The following is a 5,654-nucleotide window of genomic DNA, read 5'->3' on the forward strand; positions in this document are numbered from 1 at the left end:
GAGTCGGGGGGTCCTGTGGCTTGTGTGTGCAGGCAGGAAAGCTCCTTATGTGGTGCCATCAGTGCGGTGAGGCCCTTTCAGCCATGGTCAATGGGGACGGGGACCTCACAGCAGCACCCCACCGCAGCCGCTCTCTCCAAACTCTTCCTTGCTGCAGCCTTTTGCTTGGCCAGACCCAGGGTCGGTGCACCAAGCCCCAGCACCTTGGCTGCTCTGCTCCGTGCCTCGGTTTCCCTTGGGGCAGCAGCATGGGATGCCCGTGTCCCTGCCATGGCCCTGGACCCCTGAAGTGCCCTGCTGTGCAGGGGGGCTGCGGGGCTCCCCAGACACAGGGGTCCTTGTTCCCTGCCCTAAACCTGCAGCAGGGCGAGGTGGGTGACACCAGTGTCACCACAGGGTCCTCCTGCAGCCTCCAGCCATTGGCAAGAGGAGAACTGGCCAGACTGGGGAGCAGGGTCTGGTGGTGGGCATGAAACAGGGTCACCACCAGTGACCAGCCCTGTCCCCTGGCCTGAGAGGGCCGCAGGGTGGCTGGGAGCAGAGGAGGAGGAAGAGGAGGGTGTGGGTGCAGTTGGTGAGCAGGAAGGAGGGCAGCAGCCAGCTGGTTGTGCAGGCTTTGAGCAGGGGGTGAGTTTTTGAGTGGTGGAGATGGGTGCTGGGTGCCGAGGGCATCGCTTGCTCCTTCCGCCACCTCCACGTGCAGCAGCTCTGGCCCGGGCGCTCATGGGAGGCAGCAGCTGTGCCCGGAGATTGTGCTGCCCGTCTATTGTGTCACGACGGCCCCCTCGGCTGCGTCTGCTGGTGGCCGAGCCAGGACCCAAGTTTGGGACATTGACGGGAGCCTGGGGAGGTGCCGACTTGAGGCCAGGGGCTGCGTGTGGGGCTGCTCCCAGGCTGAGAAACAACCCCTGTCAGGCAGGTGATGGGCTCAGGGCAAGTGAAGGGAAAATCTCCACTTGTATTTGGAGACAGGGGTTGTGTTAACATCAGTGGTCATTATCTGGGGCTGCGAAAATGCAGAAAACTGCTCCCAGCAGGGCCGGACCCCACTGCGGTCAAGGACAGAGACTCCCCAGCCCTGGCCCCACTCCTGTGCCCGCTCTCACCACCAACGTTTGCTCAGACCATTTAACCAAAACGTCCCATCCTGACCTAGACCTCTCCCACACTTTATTTCAAAATGGCATGTGCTGCTACTTACCAACTTTGCCCGAGAATTAACAATAACTCATTAATTTGGCTTATCTCACAGCACCAGCCCCTTGGGCAAGGCTTGGGTGAGGTTTTCCCCTCCCTTTTCAGGAGGTGAGGAGCAGCCCTGGGGTGGGAATGCACCCAAATCAGCTCCCAGTGTGGCAGGTTGGGTGCTGGCTGGTATCACCCAGCGCCCTGTGGGGGCACGGGGATATGGGAACACAGGGACACGAGGGCATGGGGACACAGGGACATGGTGCAACCATTTATGTACCTTGAACGAGTTATTAATGACTGTGCAGTAAATACTTTATGGACTGTCGGGCCAGCGCGTGGTTAATTGCAGCAAGAAATTAATCTAATGACGGCTAACGCAGGACCACTGCGGTGGGGCCTCTCTGCAGGCATGCAGGATCCGTGCAGGGCGGGATGGAGAGCAGGGAGACACTGAGCTGGCTCTCTTCTCATTAGCTGCTGTCACTAATGAGGCGGCCTCTGTCCCCAGCTGGGTTTGCAGTCCCGGTGCTGTCACCTCAGGGCTGCTCGGAGGCAGTGCAGTTCATTTGTGCCTTTGGCCTCCTCTTCCTCAGCTGGCTCTTGCTCACACCTTCCTTGTTCTTCAATGCACTGCCCGAGCCCCACTGAGCTGCTGCCAGACCCCAGGGCTTTAGGAGGGACTGAGCGCTCCCCAGTGAACCAGATCAGCCTCGGTGCAGCCCAGTGCCCCTGCTGCCCACATCTGCCTGTTCTCTGCTTGAACACTGCCCTGGAGACACTCATGCCCACCCATTGCCCTCGGACCCAGTTCGGGACCACCCGTCTTTCTGCCAGGAGGGTGGCAAGGATGCACCAGCTGTGACACTGTCCCCATCACCTGGCAGATCCCATGGGAACAGCTCCCGCAGCAGCAGCTCCAGGTTGTTTTGAGCAAAGCTGCACCGACGATAAATCAGGGCAGGTTTTGAGCCATGCCTGGCTGCCAGCAAGGAGGGGGAGCCCTGGGGGGTGCCCAGCGAGGCTGCCCCGGCAGCCGGATGGGAGGCAGGCAGGTCCCCGTGGAGGCCAGGGCAGGAGGTGTGGCATGGGCTGTCCCCACAGTCCCTGCGTGGGGCAGGACGGGTGGCAGAAGTCCTGCTCAGCGCTGCGGTGGCAGCCGCCCGGGGCTGTGGGCAGGATCGGTGCAGGTACGGGAACCCGGGGGGAGCGTGGCACAGCAGCGCCCTCCTCTCAGGGCAGCAGCTCCTGAGAACTGCCATCCTCCTCCTCCTCCTCACTTTGGGGCACCGAGCAGGCTGTGGGTGCAGTGGGGGGCTCATTGCCAGCGGGTCCTTTGGGGGTCTCCTGGGAGCTGCACCTCTCCCTGCGGATGCCGGGGAGAAGGGGGGAGCCCAGGGCAGCCCCCCCTCTAACAATGCTGCTGTTGGATCCTGGGCACGGAGGAGCATTTTGGGATGGGGGAGCTGCCTTTTCACCTGGAGTCACATCAAAACAGGTGGAAAAATAGAGTGAGCAGAGGAAAACTCATGGCCCGGGCATGTCCTCAGAGCTGGGGAAAAACCCCCAAGAGGCTTTAATGAGCCATGATCCACCTGGCCAGAGCGCGGGGGTGTTTCTGGACTGACAAGGGCAGGAAGAGGCATGAGCCACTGCTGCTGCACGGACCCACCCACCTGCTCATCGCCTGACCTCGGGCTGGTGTCACCGACGGCTGTCGCAATGGGGCCAAGCCTGGGGTGATGCTGGAGCTGCGGCAACCGGGGGTAGGTGGTGGTGGGGTCCCTGGGGTGGTGGGGCACTGGCTGGAGTCCCATGGGGATGCTGCGATCAGGTGAACAACAGCAGCACTCACAAGGCTGGTAACGGCAGCACCCACCAGCCCCGGGCAGGGGACGGGGGGGTCAGGCTGGTCCTGTCCCCCCCTGTTGTTTTTCTGTCTGGCAGGGAACAGGAGGGGCAGAAAGGTGACCAGAAACCATGAGCACTGGCTGTGCTGGGTCTGCCGGGCACTCCCAGGAAGCCCAACACATCTCTCACTAATTCCTGTATTGAGCAACAACTCTACATTTATCCGGAGATCTCAGAAACAAAACCGTCACAAAATCCCTGTAGCAGCGGGTCGGATCAGCAAGTGCCATAAATCTCCACGTGTTTCCTAACCCAAGCCAAACCCCTGTGGCACTGTGCCCATTCCTGCTTAAAACTGATTTGTTTTTGTTCAGCCATGCAAACTTCCGCTAGCCTAGAAACTACATATTTTGGGTGAGAAAGCCCCACTTTGGGTCACCCAGCAGCACCGTGTCCCTGCGTTACAGCCGGAGACCTCAGGGACCAGTGGGATGGGACGTTCCCTGCCGGGTCGATGCATCCCAGGCATTGAGCTGGAGGAACATCCTGTAGGTTAATAAATCACTGCTGGTCTAGGTGAGGTGTGGAGCAGTGGGCAGAGGAGGTCTTGTGCCTTTGGCCATCGCTGGCCCTTTCTGGCCCCGGGAAGCTCTGGCCTGGGGCCGGTGCGGGGTTTGGCCACCCGCCCATGTGGCTGGGGCTGGCAGGGCACCCTGGCACCTGTTTTCAGCCTGTTCCTACCTACCCAAAGTGCAGCTTTAATTTCTAATTATTGAGGCGATGAGTGAGGTTTCTTGGAACTGAGATTTATTGGATACCTCCTTGGAAGTATTGCTCCAGTGCTTTGAATCTTTGAATGACTTTTTTTTTTTCTCCTCTCCCTGCTATTTCCCCATTCCCTCTGCTCCTGGGCTCTGGCAAGGGGCTGTTTTCCTAGCTGCCTTTGCACAGTGCTCAGCTCCACGGAGGGTCCCATGTCTGCCAACTGCAGGTGCTCAATCAGCTGTACTTCTGTCCGGCATCGCCCAGGAACAGGGGTGCTTTGGAGCAGATGAGTGGCATGCGGAGAGGGTAGTGGTGATTGCTAGCAGGTACAGTGGGGCTCAGAGCTGCCAAGCACAGCGGGGACATGAGGGATATTGAACTTCAGGCCAGATCCTGAGCACAAGAGGGACCTTCTGAAAGGATGGCCACAGACAAAACTAAGGTCTTCCAGTGTATCTCAGGGAGACTCAGGGCAAGGCAGGTTTATACCCTTTGATTAAAGTGATTGCACCATTTGCTGGTATGGAAGCAGCAAGCTCAAGCAAATGTCTTGGCACACAGTGCTGCCGGCCTCAGCTTTAATATTAATGCCCTGGACGAAGGAGCAAGATCAGAAGATGATTTGAGCAATGGGTCAAGGCCCCAACAGCATCCTCACCTGGGACCTCTCCCACACCCACCCAGGGGAACAGGGCTCTATTTAAGCTCAGCCCCGGGGTTCAGTCCTAGCCTAAGCTTTATTGTAGGTGGGTCTGTCTCCAGCTTGGCCATATGCCTGTGCCTGGCTATGGACCCAGCCCTCTACCCACGGACTGACTTTCAGGTTTGGCCTTGGAGCTAGCTTGTCCCAATGGACCTGCCCAACAACCACTGGGTTATGTCTCATCTTGGCCTTTGTCACCAGAGCTGATCCTGACCTGTGCATTGGCTTCCTGACTTGATTCTGGACCCACCTCATCATCACAAGGTTGACTGGAGATCTGAGCTTGGGACTGAGCCTGGTTGCCATCCCTGGCTCTGCCCTGTGTGCCCACGATGGGGGCTGCAGGACGGATGGGCTGGTGAGGACCTTGCTGTGCCCTGGCCCAGTGCTGGGGATGGAGTCATGGCAGGGATGGTTACCTTCACCAGCATAAGCCAAGGGGCACTGGCTGGTTTAGAGAGGTGTGGGCAGGTGGCTCAGTTTTCCCCATTCTGGATACCCTGAGGTTCATCTTGTCTTCTGTTGGATGTTCCCTGTGGTGCAGGTACTGCCATTTAGCCCATACCCCTTGGCCTGTTTATGGTCCTTGAGGAGGAGGTACCCCTGCGTGGTCGGGGGAGCCCACCCCTCTGTTAGGAGGAGGCAGGGAAGTGTGCCTGCCAGGAGCAGGAGGGCAGTTTGGTGTCCCCTCCTTGTCCCTCTGCAACCAGACACAGCCCAGAACTGGCTGTCTGCAGGGAAAGATGCCCCAAGCTGGCAGCTTCACTGGGCCAAGGACACGAGTGGGATCATAGCAGGGAAGAAGATGGGTGATTTGCATTTCTCTGTGTCACCTTATTTTGTCCAAACAAAGTTGGAACAGCCAGTCTGGGCACCAACAGGCTTCTGTGCAGCTGGGTATGAAAGAATCTCGTTCCCTCCAGGTATCCCTGCTCCTCCCACTCCCTCTTATCTGTGGGATAAATGGTAGTTGGAGCCGTGAGCTGTAGCACGAGTGTCCCACCAGGCACAGGAGTTCCCTGCAACCCTTCCTTCCTTCTCAGCCATGCTGTGAAAATACAGATGGGCCTGAAATGCACTGAGTCCTTGGGTGTCATTTAGGATCCAAATACAGTGAAAAATGTCAAGTCCTTAGTGGTAAAGAAGG

The sequence above is a fragment of the Phalacrocorax carbo genome, chromosome 19 (assembly GCF_963921805.1).
Source record: "Phalacrocorax carbo chromosome 19, bPhaCar2.1, whole genome shotgun sequence".
NCBI lineage: Eukaryota > Metazoa > Chordata > Aves > Suliformes > Phalacrocoracidae > Phalacrocorax > Phalacrocorax carbo.